Genomic DNA, 15,179 nt, shown 5'->3' with positions numbered 1-15,179 from the left:
TCAAACCTCTGAACATGTCATCTGGAAAGGAGCAACACACAGAGAAACGGCGGAGGGTGGGCACCGGGTTCTCACTGTGGGACTGACAGCTACACATAAAGGGAGAGAGGGCCTCTGCCCTGGTGACCCTGGGTCTGGGCTTCCTGGGAGGATGACGTGGGGAGCTGACTGGCCGGGGAAACGCACAGACCTCTGCACTGGGAAGGCCCTGCACACGCAGGAACCTCACGCCCCATGGTTTCCCCATACCCGCTGGAAACACTCAGCCCTCCATGATATGCGAGGTGCAGATTTTAAGACATTCTTGACCCCAGGCAGGTACAGGAGTGTGAGTGTCTTCCTTACCCTTAAACTATCACAGAAGCCAGGCGCTGGAGCCTGGAGCCAGGATGGGGATGCCTGGGCCTCTAACCAGCAGCTGGTTGGAAGGAGGAGCCAGTCCTGAGGGCAAGAGCTCCCTGTCGTCTGTGAGCCTCGGGGCCCTGATGGGGCTCATGGCCAGTGAGGACACGGGCAGGGCCGGCAGTGGTTCTGTTTTCCCAGGGACCCTTTGATGAAAAGGCTTCCCGGGTGGCTCAGTGGTAAAGAACCCACCTGCCAATACAGGAGACACAGGAGAAGGGGATTCGATCCCTGGGTTGGGAAGATTCTCTGGAGGAGGAAATGGCAGTCCACTCCAGCATTTTTGCCTGAAAAATTCCAAGGGCAGAGGAGCCTGGCAGGCTACAGTCCCCAGGGTCAGACCTGACTGAGCATGGTCACATGCCCTTTGATGAAACCATGCAACACTGGGCTCAGAAGTCTCCTGACAGGGTTTCAGACTGACATGGGGGTTTTATAGGAACAGAGAAAGAAGCTGAGCTCCTGACAGGCAGCCCTTTCTGGCTCTGAGTTGACTCCACCAGGACTGCACCACAGTCACCCGCGTGGAGTCTGCTATGACCCACATGCGCCTGCCCGGCCTCTCCTCTTCCTGCAACGATTCCAGTGATATTTCCAGCCTGGACCCTCTCCCAGACCAGGTGCATCTGTCCAGCCACAGCATCCCCGTCTCACCTTGAGGGCCAAGAGGCCTCACAGAGGACTGTGACCCTGCTGCACCCACACCCAGGAGGCAGCCTGACCTCCCCTGGTTGCTGAGCCCAGACACCCAGGGCCTCCCAGTCTCCCACTTCCTTGTGCCCCAGCGACTGCCAGTTCCCCCTCCAGAGCCTATGGCCAGTCCCCACACTGATTTCCCTCTAGGGCCATAACCTTGGCTCAAGCCTGATCCCTCCATCAGGCCCTAACAAAGCTCCCTGCCCCCATGGTGAATCTTACACCCCATCTCAACATGGTCTTTCTAAAGCATAAACTATGGAACCACATGCTGGGGTCATAGGGCAATATTTCCAGAATTAGCTAAGCTCCATGGCAACCACTGTCATGGGCCATTCTGTTTGTCATTCGTCATTCTGGCCCTTGGACTTCCCTGGTGGCTCAGACGGTAAACTGTCTGCTTACAATGTAGGAGACCCAGGTTCAATCCCTGGGTCAGGAAGATCTTCTGGAGAAGAAAATGGCAACCCACTCCAGTATTCTCGCCTGGAAAATCCCATGGACAGAGGAGCCTGGTAGGCTACAGTCTATGGGGTCGCGAAGAGTCAGACATGACTGAGCGACTTCACTTCACTTTTCACTTCACATTCTGTCCCTAAATAGCAAGTTCCATCCTCCATATTAGGCAAGGTGGACAATCAAAAGACCCCCAACCAATGAGAACACCATCCCATTTCATAGGAACTTTCTTTGTCCTGAGACTATAAAAATTAGCTCAAGCCCATGAAAGAGATGAGCTCTTCCTGGTCGGTCAGGAAGTCTGCCTGCTCTCTCATCAGTGGCCCTCCCTACCTCAGTCCTCTGTTCTCAGCAAATTCTCTCTAAAAGACTGTCTGCTCTGCCTGTGTGTCTCTCTGTCTCTCTCCCTGCCATGTAAGGACACAGTGTTGCACATCTTATCCTTTGCTTATACTCACAACACTCCCTTTCCCTTGTAGTTACATATCAGAAAGGCCACAGAGTCACTGAACTGCTAGACTCAATTACCGGGCTATTGACACCAGCCCAGGACTGTTTTTGACAAGATCCTAACACCTCTGTTCCCCATCTCTAAGTCCTGACTGCAAGCCCTCGTCTTATATAAGCCCCTGGACTCCTCATGGGAGGGGGTACAGTTCTCAAAGCATGACCCTACAGGGTTTCCCTCTTCACTGGCTGGAAATTTCTTTTAGGAAGTTCTATGTTCTGTAACTTCAGAGTTAAATTTTTATGCCTTCAAAGATTGTATAAGGTATTCAGCACAGACCTTTTTCAATTTATAAATCGAGCCAAAGCAAAATTCCTATTTTTAAATAAGAGGTTCTGGGATCACCAGAGTAGGGTAAAGCTGAGGAAGTCAGGCCCTTTTTGCCTCAGTTTCGTTCAGTTCAGTCACTCAGTCATGTCCGACTCTGCAACCCCATGGACTGCAGCACACCAGGCCTCCCTGTCCATCACCAACACCTGGAGCTAACTCAAACTCAAGTCCATTGAGTCGGTGATGCCATCCAACCATCTCATCCTCTGTCATCCCCTTCTCCTCCTGCCTTCAATCCTTCCCAGCATCAGGGTCTTTCTCAGTGAGTCAGGATTCCCATCAGGTGGCCAAAGTATTGGAGCTTCAACTTCAGCATCAGTCCTTCCAATGAATATTCAGAGCTGATTTCCTTTAGGATGGACTGCTTGGATCTCCTTCCAGTCCAAGAGACTCTGAAGAGTCTTCTCCAACACCACAGTTCAAAAGCATCAATTCCACAGCGCTCAGTTTTTTTAAGGTCCAACTCTCATGTCCCTACATGACTACTGGAAAAACCATAGCTCTGACTAGACAGAACTTTGTCAGCAAAATATGTCTCTTCTTTTTAATGTGCTGTCTAGGTTGGTCATAGCTTTTCTTCCAAGGAGGAAGCGTCTTTTAATTTCATGGCTGCAGTCACCAACTGCAGTGATTTTGGAGCTCAAGGGAAAAAAAAAAAAACACTCTCACTGCTTCCACTGATTCCTCATCTATTTGTCATGAAGTGATGGGACCGAATGCCAAGATCTTCGTTTTTTGAATGTTGAATTTTAAGCTAGCTTTTTCACTCCTCTTTCACTTTCATCAAGACGCTATTTAGTTCTTCGCTTTCTTCCATAAGGGTGCTGTCATCTGTGTAACTGGGGTTATTCAGGCAGCCTCTCCCTCTCTTGGTGCTGGGAAGCCCAGTTCAGCCTCCTGCCTGAGAATGCAGCCTTCTAACTCCTGAGAACCCCCAGCAGTGCACTGTGGACCCTGAAGGGACTCGTCTAGAAGAGCTGTTTGTGAGATGCTGTAGGGGGAAAGGGGTGAGACTCAGGCCAATCTTCTTTGCTCAGGCACATCCCACTCATTTATTACACAGCCAGGAAGCCAGCTGGCCCTAAGGCTCCGCTTGCCCCCAGGATCCAAAGATGGGCATGGGAAAGTGCTACCACCTTGTGGCCATTTTCTGTAACTACAACATGACAACAGGAACCTCAGGTCAATCCACAAGGCCTGGGCTTCCCTTCCAGCCAGCTGCCCCCAGGGAATGGCAGCTGATGTTTAGAAAGCCAACTGCCAAAGGAAAATCGCCCTGACACCCTTAAAGGAGAAGAAAGAAAGAAAAAACCAGAAAGCACAGACGCACTCAACCTCCCCCACCAAACAAGGCGCTCATCATACCTGATTAACGCAGGAATGCCAATGGAAAGGACAATGGGAAGTCACATTGCAACACTCACAAATGCCAACATGGCAAGGCTATAGGCAATCAACATGGCAGAGAGTCTGGAGGAAGAAGAACCACCCTGGACTGTGGCTGGGAGCACCCATTGACAGCAGCCGCTAGAAGGGAGACAGCAGACTCTGAACGCCTGAAAGAAACACTCTCAAGTCAGGCCTTATGTCATTCCCGCACCTTGGCCTGTATCCTGAGAGCTCCATCGATCAAAAGGCACGTGCACCCCAACAGACCGCCACCACTGCTTCCTTCAGGAGCCTAGATGTGCAACCTGCAAAATCCCCAACGAGAGACTGAAGCTTAAAGAAAACGTTGTACACAGTTCCTGTAGACGGTTTCTCACTCACAGAAAAAAAAGATATGGAAAGTAGGGAACTCCAACCCTGGGAGACACGGATGGATGGCCCATGAAGGATCAGAGGCCAAGAGTAGTCAGGCAGGCAGAGGAAGAACTGGGTATATGAGGTGTAGTCTAGGCCAAGTGAGGACAGAGAGAGAAGGCGACAAACTGACATCCCAGGAAGAGATGCTGAGAATTTGAAGTCAAAAAACGGGTTTTGGAAAGAAAGAAAGAGCACGGCCTGGAACAAATTAGCAAGTAAGTACCCAAAGCGAAAGCAGATCTGTACCTGTAATGAATCACCCACGTGGGCTGTACCCTTTCCTCCTCCCTTCCATCCACACAGACATACAACTCTGTAGCTCTAAGAGATGATCCATACCAGTTATCTGTTATCTTCCTGCTTTCCATTGGCAAAAAAAAAAAGAAAGGGTACCTGAAGTATAAAAGGCGTGAAGACCTGATGCTCACCACTAAGCTCGACCTCCTAAGTCAGATAGTCTCCCCAACACCATAGAGAAAACACATAGATGATTTCATACCTGAATCAGGCGACTGTGCAGTGACAACCGTCACTGCAAGTCAATTGGACTATGCTGCGGGTAGTATTGGTAAGATGTTAAAGAAAAGCGAAGGAAAGCAGTGTCTACTGTATGACGTTCGACCTCCCTAAGTTGGGACGCTACAGCATCCCTGGAGGCCGAGCAGGCTTGAGTCCCACTGCTAAACTGGGGTGGGGTCAAAACAGTCTGGCAGTGAACAATTTTTAAAGGTTTAGTGTGTGCTGTGTCAGGCTGGGACAAAATTACATTGTGGGATCGAGGCCGCTAGAAATTTCAAGGCAAAATGTAGCCAGTCTTCACCTCTGCTGGTCCTGGGGATCTTAGCTCAAGCCTCCTTCCTTACAACGCTGCCTCCTGGCATAGAAGCACCCTCAGTAGTGTACTGTGGACCCTAAAATGATGAGTCTGGATTGGGTGTTTGTGTGATGCTTTATGGGGAAATAGTAGCGAGACCCAAGGCCTTTTCTGTTTGTTCAGGTAGAATCCAGATAGATAGTTCAGGTAGAATCCAAAACACAGAAAACTAATTAAACTGATCACAACAACCACAGCCTTGTCTAACTCAAAGAAATTATGAGCCATGCCATGTAGGGCCACCCGAGACAGACAGGTCATGGTGGAGAGTTCTGACAAAATGTAGTCCACTGGACAAGGGAATGGTAAACCACTTCAGTATTCTTGCCTTGAGAATCCCATGAATGGTACAAAAAGGCAAAAGATAGGACACTGAAACATAAACTCCCCAGGTCAGTAGGTGCCCAACATGCTGCTGGAGAAGAGGAGAGAAATAGCTCCAGGAAGAATGAAGAGATGGAGCCAAAGTGGAAACAATGCCCAGTTGTGGATGTGACTGGTGATGGAAGTAAAGTCCCATGCTATAAAGAGCAATACTGCATAAGAACCTGGAATGTTAGGTCCATGAATCAAGGTAAATTAGAAGTGGTCAAACAGGGGATGGCAAGAGTGAACATCAACATTTTAGGATTCAGTGAACTAAAATGGACTCTAATGGGTGAATTTCACTCAGATGACCATTATATCTACTACTGTGGGCAAGAACCCCTTAGAAGAAATGAAGTAGCCCTCATAGTCAACGGAAGAGTTGGAAATGCAGTACTTGGGTGCAGTCTCAAAAATGACAGAATGATTTCTGTTCATTTCCAAGACAAACCATTCAATATCACAGTTCCAAGTCTAGGCCCCAACCAGTAATGCTGAAGAAGCTGAAATTGAATTATTCTATGAAGACCTACAAGATGTTCTAGAATTCACACCCAAAAAAGATGTTCTTTTCATCATAGGGGACTGGAATGCAAAAGTAGGAAGTCAAGAGATACCCGGAGGAACAGGCAAAATTGACCTGGGAGTACAAAATGAAACAGGGCAAAGGCTAACAGAGTTTTGCCAAGAGAATGCACTGGTCATAGCAAACACCCTCTTCCAACAACACAAGAGAAGACTCTACACACGGACATCACCAGATGGTCAATACCGAAATCAGATTGATTATATTCTTTGAGCCAAAGATGGAGAAGCTCTATACAGTCAGCAAAAAACAAGACCGGGAGCTGACTGTGGCTCCGATCATGAACTCCTTATTGCCAAATTCAGACTTAAATGGAAGAAAGTAAGGAAAACCATTAGACCATTCAGGTATAACCTAAATCAAATCCCATACGATTCCACAGTGGAAGTGAGAAATAGATTCAAGGGATTAGATCTGATAGACAGAGTGTCTGAAAAACTATGGATGGAGGTTTGTGACATTATACAGGAGACAGGGATCAAGACCTTCCCCAAGGAAAAGAAATGCAAAAAGGCGAAATGGTTGTCTGAGGAGGCCTTACAAATAGCTGTGAAAAGAAGAAAAGTGAAAGGAAAAGGAAAAAAGGAAAGATATACCCATTTGAATGCAGAGTTCCAAAGAAGAGCAAGCAGAGATAAAAAAGCCTTCCTCAGGGATCAATGCAAAGAAATAGAAGAAAACAATAGAATGGGAAAGACTAGAGATCTCTTCAAGAAAATTAGAGATACCAAGGGAATATGTCATGCAAAGATGGGCTCAATAAAGGACCGAAATGGTATGGACCTCAGAGAAGCAGAAGATATTAAGAAGAGGTGGCAAGAATACACAGAAGAACTATACAAAAAAGATCTTCATGACCCAGATAACCACGATGGTGTGGTCACTCACCTAGAGCCAGACATTCTGGAATGTGAAGTCAACTGGGCCTTAGGAAGCATTGCTACAAAAAGCTAGTGGAGGTGATAGAATTCCAGTTGAGCTATTTCAAATCCTAAAAGATGATGCTTTGAAAGTGCTGCACTCTATATGCCAGCAAATTTGGAAAACTCTGCAGTGGCCACAAGACTGGAAAAGGTCAATTTTCATTCCAATCCCAAATAAGGGCAATGCCAAAGAATGCTCAAACTACCATACAATTGCACTCATCTCACATGCTATCAAAGTAATGCTCAAAATTCTCCAAGCCAGGCTTCAACACTACATGAACCATGAACTTCCAGATGTTCAAGCTGGATTTAGAAAGGCAGAGGAACCAGAGATGAAATTGCCAATATCCATTGGATCATAGAAAAATCAAGAGAATTTCAGAAAAACATCTCCTTTATTGATTACGCCAAAGCCTTTGACTGTACAGATCACACCAAAATGTGGAAAATTCTTCAAGAGATGAGAATCCCAGACCATCTGAACAGTCTCCTGAGAAATCTGTATGCAGGTCAAGAAGCAACAGTTAGAACCAGACATGGAACAATGGACTGGCTCCAAATGGGGAAAGGAGTACATCAAGGCTGTACATTATCAACCTGCTTATTTAACTATATGCAGAGTACATCATGTGAAATGCTGGGCTGGATGAAGCACAAGCTGGAATCAAGATTGTCAGGAGAAATATCAATAACCTCAGATACACAGATGACACCACCCTTTTGGCAGACAGTGAGGAGGAACTAAAAAGCCTCCTGATGAAAGTGAAAGAGGAGAGTGAAAAAGCTGTCTTAAAACTCAACATTCAATAAACAAAGATCATGGCATCTGGTCCCATCACTTCATGGCAAATAGATGGGCAAACAATGGAAAACTAACAGACTTTATTTGGGGGGGCTCCAAAAATCACTGCAGATGGTGACTGCAGCCATGAAATTATAAGATGCTTGATCCTTGAAAGAAAAGTTATGAGCAACCTAGACAGCATATTAAAAAGCAGAGACAATATTTTGCTGACAAAGGTCCATCTAGTCAAAGCTATAGTTTTTCCAGTAGTCATGTATGGATGTGAGAGTTGGACCATAAAGAAAGCTGAATGCCAAAGAATTGATGCTTTTGAACTGTGCTGTTGGAGAAGACTCTTGAGAGTCCCTTGGAATGCAAGGAGACCAAACCAATCAATGCTAAAGGAAATCAGTCCTGAATATTCTTTAGAAGGACTGATACTGAAGCTGAAACTCCAATACTTTGGTAACATGATTCGAAGAACTGACTCATTGGGAAAGACCCTGATGCTGGGAGAGATTGAAGGCAGGAGGAGAAGGGGACGACAGAGGGTGAGATGGTTGGATGGCATTGCCAACTCAATGGACATGAGTTTGAGCAAGCTCTGGGCATTGCTGATGGACAAGGAAACCTGGCATGCTGCAGTCCATGGAGTCACAAAGATTCGGACACGACTGAGCAACTGAATAACAAGATGTGCTGCATGTATACGGTAGACTATTTCTCACTCATATAAAACTGCTGCTGAAGTTAGGGAATTATGACACTGGTAGTCACAGGGATGGAGTTTGAAGGATCATACACTAAGGCAGAGGTAGAACATGGTGTATGAGGTATTGTCCAGGTAAACTAAAAAATAGATGTGCAAGTCAACAAATTTCCGATTCTGAAAGAGACTCTGAGAATTCAAATTAAACAAATGGTTCCAGAAAAAAATTAAAGTGAAGGGATGGGATGCATTAGGAGGTCCATACCTAAATTGACAAGAAATCAATATATGTAACAAGTAATCCACAAGGAAAATCCTCTGCCTGCCTTCCTTCATTCCTTCCTTCAACATATGCACAGAAATCTTTGTCTCTAAGAGATAATTCATAAAATTTATCCCCTATCTTCCTGTTTATATTCACAGAAAAGTGTATCTGATATAAATAACTCACATGGACCTGATGCTCACCACTCTGCTTTACCTTCTAAGGCATAAAGTTGGGGGGGAAAAGTAGGATTTCATAGAAAACTTGCATTCCAGTCCCTATGATGAAAAGGACATCTTTTCTTGGCCTTAGTTCTGGGAGGTCTTATAGGTCTTCACAGACTCGGTATTTCAGCTTCTTCAGTATTAGAGGTTGGGGCATAGACTTGGACTACTTTGATATTGAATGAATTGCCTTGGAAATGAACAGAGATCATTCTGTTGTTTTTGAGACTGCAGCCAAGTACTGCATTTCACATTCTTTTGTTGACTATCAGGGCTACTCCATTTCTTCTAAGGGATTCTTGCCCACAGTAGTGGATACAATGGTCATCTGAATTAAATTCACTCATTCCCATCCATCTTAGTTCACTTATTCTTCAAATGTTAATGTTCACTCTTGCCATCTCCTTCTTGACCACATGAAATTTACCTGGATTCATAGACCTAACATACCAGGTTCCTATGCAATATTGCTCTTTACAGCATCGGACTTTACTTCCACCCCCAGACACACCCACAACTGTTTCCGTTTTGACTTAGCCTCTTCATTCTTTCTGGATTTATTTCTTCACTCTTCTCCAGTAGCATATTGGGCACCTACCAACTAGGGGAGTTCATTTTTCAGTGTCATATCTTTTTGTCTTTTCATACTGTGCAGCTGAATATTAAATGCCAGCTGAATTGCTAGGCAGTTAATATTCAGGGAGATCCAGGTTTTTGTAGTTGTTCAGTTGCTAAGTCATGTCTGACTCTTTGTGACCCCATGGGCTGCAGCACGCTAGGCTTCCCTGTCCCTCACTGTCTCTAGGAGTTTGCTCAAACTCATGTCTGTCGAGTGGGTAAGGCCGTCCGACCACCTCATCCTCTGCTGCCCCTTCTCCTCCCATCCTCAATCTTCTCTATCATCAGGGTCTTTCTCCAATGAGTCGACTCTTCACCTCCGGTGGCCAAAAGTTTGGAGCTTCAGCTTCAGTCCTTCCACTTCCAATGAATATTCAGGGTTGATTCCACAAGAACTTTCTCTCCAACACATACAAATTATTAGTACACCTCAGCTAAAGAAAAAAAAAAACTCAACAAAAATATCAGCCAAAGGTCTAAATGCATGTTTCTCTAAAGAAGTCATAGAGACGGTCATAAAGCACATGAAAAGATGCTCAGCATCACTAGGTCTTGGAGAAAGGCAAATCAAATGTACAGTGAGGCATCACCTCACATTGGTCAGAATGGCCACATCAAAAACCTACAACAATAAATTTTGTAGAGGGTGTGGAGAGAAAGAAACCCTCCAACACTGTGGGTGGGAATGTAAATTGGTACACTAGTCAGGGAGAACATTATGGTGGTTCTTTTAAAAACTAAACATAGAAGTACCTGGTGACCCAGAAATCCAACACCTAGAAGGAGATCAAGGGAAAAAAGCAACATTTTAAAAGACACTGCACTCCACAGATCACGCCAGTGCTGGGTCAACAGTCAAGACAGGGGAGCGACTTCAGTGAGCAAGGACAGACAGACGGACAGAGAATAAGGTACATACACACTGGGTACAACAGTCAGGACAGGGGAGCGACTTCAGTGAGCAAGGACAGACAGATGGACACAGAGATGAGGTACATATACACCAGGTACAACAGTCAAGACAGGGGAGTGACTTCAGTGAGCAAGGACAGACAGACAGACACAGAGAATGAGGTACATACACACTTGGTACAACAGTCAGGACAGGGGAGCGACTTCAGTGAGCAAGGACAGACAGACGGACACAAAGAATGAGGTACATATACACCAGGTACAACAGTCAAGACAGGGGAGCGACTTCAGTGAGCAAGGACAGACAGACAGACACAGAGAATGAGGTACATATACACCGGGTACAACAGTCAAGACAGGGGAGCGACTTCAGTGAGCAAGGACAGACAGATGGACACAAAGAATGAGGTACATATACACCGGGTACAACAGTCAAGACAGGGGACCAACTTCAGTGAGCAAGGACAGACAGACAGACACAGAGAATGAGGCACTTATACACTGTGTACAACAGACAAGACAGGGGAGCGACCTCAGTGAGCAAGGACAGACAGACGGACACAAACAATGAGGTACATACACACTGGGTACAACAGACAAGACAGGGGAGCAACTTCAATGAGCAAGGACAGACAGACGGATACAGAGAATGAGGTACATACACAGTCAAGACGGGAGCAACTTCAGTGAGCAAGGACAGACAGATGGACACAGAGAATGAGGCACACCCACAGCCAAGACAGGGGCAACTTAAGTGAGCAAGGACAGACAGATGGACACAGAAAATGAGGTACATATACACTGGGTACAACAGACAAGACAGGGGGGGCGAATTCAGTGAGCAAGGACAGACAGACGGACACAGAGAATGAGGTACATACACAGCCAAGACAAGGGAGCAAATTCTGTGAACAAGGACAGACAGACGGATCCAGAAAATGAGGTACATACACAGTCAAGACAGGAGAGCGACTTCAGTGATCAAGGACAGACAGACGGACACAGAGAAACAGCCAAGACAGGGGAGCAACTTAAGTTTATATGTGTATATGAGGCACATATACACAATGCAATATTGCTCAGACATAAAGAAGAATGAAATAACGCCATTTCCAGTTACAGGAAAGAAACTAGAGGAGATCAAACTAAGTGAAATAACTGAGAAAGGGAAAGACAGATGATAGAGAGTATCACTTCTGTGGAATCTGAAAATGGATACAAATGAATGTCATTACAAAAGGCAAACAGATCCACAGACTCAGAAACTTATGGAAAGGTGGCCAAATGGAAAGGTGGCAGGAGGTGGGGGAGTAATTAGCTGGTACGGATCAAAATTTACATGTCAAAACTGGTGCAGTTGTTGTTCTCTAGTTTCTCAGTCGTGTCTGACTCTTCGCAACCCCACGGACTGTAGCCGGACAGGCTCCTTTGTCCATGGGAGTCTCTAGGCAAGAATACTAGAGTGGTTTGCCATTTCCTTCTCCAGGGGATCTTCCCAACCCAGGGATTGAGCCCAGTTCTCCTGAAAGTCTCCTGCATTGCAGGTGGATTCTTTTACCACTGAGTGAGCAGGGAAGCCAGAAAACAGGTGCTGAAGGGCTCTAAATAGTCACAAGTTTGACAGGGCTTTAAATGACATCTGCCCTCAAGAAATGTCCCGGGTATTTCATCAGAAAAGGATTCTAAACAGCGCCTAGATTCAAGAAGCCATTTTCAAGAGGTAAATTGTACTCACAAAGTACAAAATAACAAAAGCACATGGAAAGATACTCCACACCAATAATTAATTATTAAATCAATGCCAATCAAAACTACCATAAGGTATCACCTCATGCTGGTCACAATGGCCATCATCAAAATGATCTATAAAGAATAAAGATAAAATAAATAAATAAAATAAAAGATTTGCTAAGAATATACAGAAAATGAAATCCTCCTACAATCTTTTTGAGTATGTAAATGGTGAAGCCACTATGGAAAACAGCATGGAGCCTCCACAAAACACAAGACATAGAGGTATCATATGACCCTGCAATCCCACTCATTGGCTTAGGTCCAGAGAAAGTGAAGGGAAATTAGCTCAGTCGTGTCTGACCCTTTGCAACCCCATGGACTATACAGTCCATGGAATTCGCTAGGCCAGAACACTGGAGTGAGTAGCCTTTCCCTTCTCCAGGGGATATTCCCAACCCAGGGATCAAACCCAAATCTCCCTCACTGCAGGCGGATTCTTTACCAGCTGAGCCACAAGGGAAGCGCAGGTCCACAGAAAATCACCCTCCAAAATGACACATGCCCCTTGATTTTCAGGACAGCATTATTTCAATAAGCAAGACATGGAATCCACCAAAAGGTCCACTGACAGAATAATGAAGACTAGAGGGTACATCTATACACTGGAATACTACTCAACCATAAAATAGAATGAAATAAGGATGCTGTCAGCAGCATGGATGGACTAAGAAATCATCACAGTAAGTGAGGGAACTCAGAGAGAAAGATAAATATCATGAGATATCACTTACACGTGCAATCTATAAATTCATACCAATGAATTAATGTACAAAACAGACTTCACAGCCTGAGAAAATCAAACTATGATTATCAAAAGAAAGTTAGAAAGAAGGGATAATTAAGAGTTTAGGATTAACTATACACACTAATATCTAACAAATTAATAATCAAATAGGACCTAGTGAATAGAACAGGGAACTCTATTGAACAGACTGTAATAAACTATACGAGGAAAAAAATGGAAAAACAATAGATACGCTTCTATGTAAAATCAAATTAAGTTTCTGTACCGCTAAAACTAACAAAACAATGAAAATCAACTTGACTCCAATAGAAAATAAAAATTAAATTACCTGAAATCCATCTAGGGAACCCCAGACAGTGGCGACCCTATAGATTAGATATGTGATATGCTATGACATTAATATGACACCACCAAAGGTTTTCACTCAGCAGAACACAGAGCAGCAACCCATTCAAAGGTGCCTGACCTCATGTGAATGTCCCAAGATGAAGAGACGAAAAAGGACAACAGGTTAATCAGGGCAACACCCTCAATTCAGATGTTGGGAATCTCCGAGGGGCAAGAGCAGACACAGGGTCTCCGAGTAGGGAATCCGGACCCACGGGGATGGGGTGAGACCCACACAATCCCCGGACCCTGCATCTGGGGTCGCATGATTCTTGGTTAGGACACCAGGTCTCTGCTGCCTGGGCCCCTAAGGTGGAAATGAGTGGGTTCCTGGAACCTCCTAGGATGGTAGAAAGAAGCATAGGGTCTCCTCTCCCCACACTTGTCCCAGGGAAGTCCTCCTCTCCCGCCCTTGGGTTCTGTCTGATACTGTTTTTACAGCTGTCACGATAATGTTGAACACACTACCTTGGTTCCAGCAGGCTCGGTCCTTTGTTTTCCCACTGAGGTGTTGAGAAAACACACCAGGCACGGGGCTAGGAGATGAGGGGCAGGTCTGGTCTCTGCTGAGCAGGGACGGCCGACCGGAAGGCGATCACATGAGCAACCTCACCTGCTGCCCGTTGGCTTTCTGCCTCATCCCAGTACCCTGGAATCAATTTACCAGGTGAACCTGCCTTCCTACTCAAACTGAATGCGCTGGAAAATGGGACTAATTACCAGGTAGGCCACCTGAGGTGTCTCCATGAGCCCCAGGGCAGGGGAACCTGGCAGGAGGAAAGATTAAGAGCCCTACTGCAGCCCTGACCCCTGGGAGGGCCACGGAACCCCACTCAGAAGAGGGCACGTTACCCAGAGGAGCCCACCTCAGCTCCAGACCCCAGGCCTCTGAGCACTGACATTCGGACACAGGCACAGAGTTATCCAGGACAGAGGACAGGCCCAGTCTGCACCCAGGTCTCCACGTCCTAGTGCACACAGAACATGGTCGGTGTCAATATTCTCACACTATTTCAATAGGCAAGACATGGACTCATTGTAGAAAGCACGCAGTCTTGTCTAAATATAATCAGTGCAGACAGGACTTGAAAAGTCAAGGTGTTCGTCATTCAGACATGTCTGACTGTTTGTGACCACATGGACTGTAGCCCTCCAGCCTCCTCTGTCCATGGGATTCTCCAGGCAAGAATACTGGAGTCGGTTGCCATTCCCTTCTCCAGGGGATCTTCCTGATCCAGAGATCAAACCCAGGTATCCTGCACTGCATGCAGATTCTTTACCATCTCAGCCACCAGAGAAGCCCCTAGAAAAGACTTAGGGAGGTCTAAATCTACCATGTAGGCAGAACGTGGTCAGGTTTAAACTAGCATAAGGTTGCTCTCCCTGGAGGCACAGGTCACACACATGCAGGGTCTCTCATCATTGGACAGGGGCCTCACCCTCATGTGGGAACTAGCAAGTAAGTTTCTTAAAGAAAAAACCATCACTGGGCTCCACATGTCACCCACACCAGGAAACTGAAAGAATCTTTGTCATTAAACACTTCAACAGGCAAAATCAAACCGTTACCAGTATCTTTGAGAACATGGCGGTCAGGATCCAGGGGAGATCCAGGGATTTCTTAGAATTGAGCCCAGGGTCCTGTACAGACAGACAGAAAGTGCCCTGATTCCATCATCCAAGGCTTCCAGCAGGAAGCAGCCACACTGGAAGACTTCTAGAAAAGGATATTCTTTATCAGAATAAAAATTGTTGAAATTGACAGCATATTGTTATTATTTGCCAACC

Source organism: Giraffa tippelskirchi, chromosome 11 (assembly GCF_054371585.1).
Source record: "Giraffa tippelskirchi isolate mGirTip1 chromosome 11, T2T-mGirTip1v1.2.pri, whole genome shotgun sequence".
NCBI classification, from domain to species: domain Eukaryota; kingdom Metazoa; phylum Chordata; class Mammalia; order Artiodactyla; family Giraffidae; genus Giraffa; species Giraffa tippelskirchi.
Note: the sequence above shows the minus strand (reverse complement) of the source record.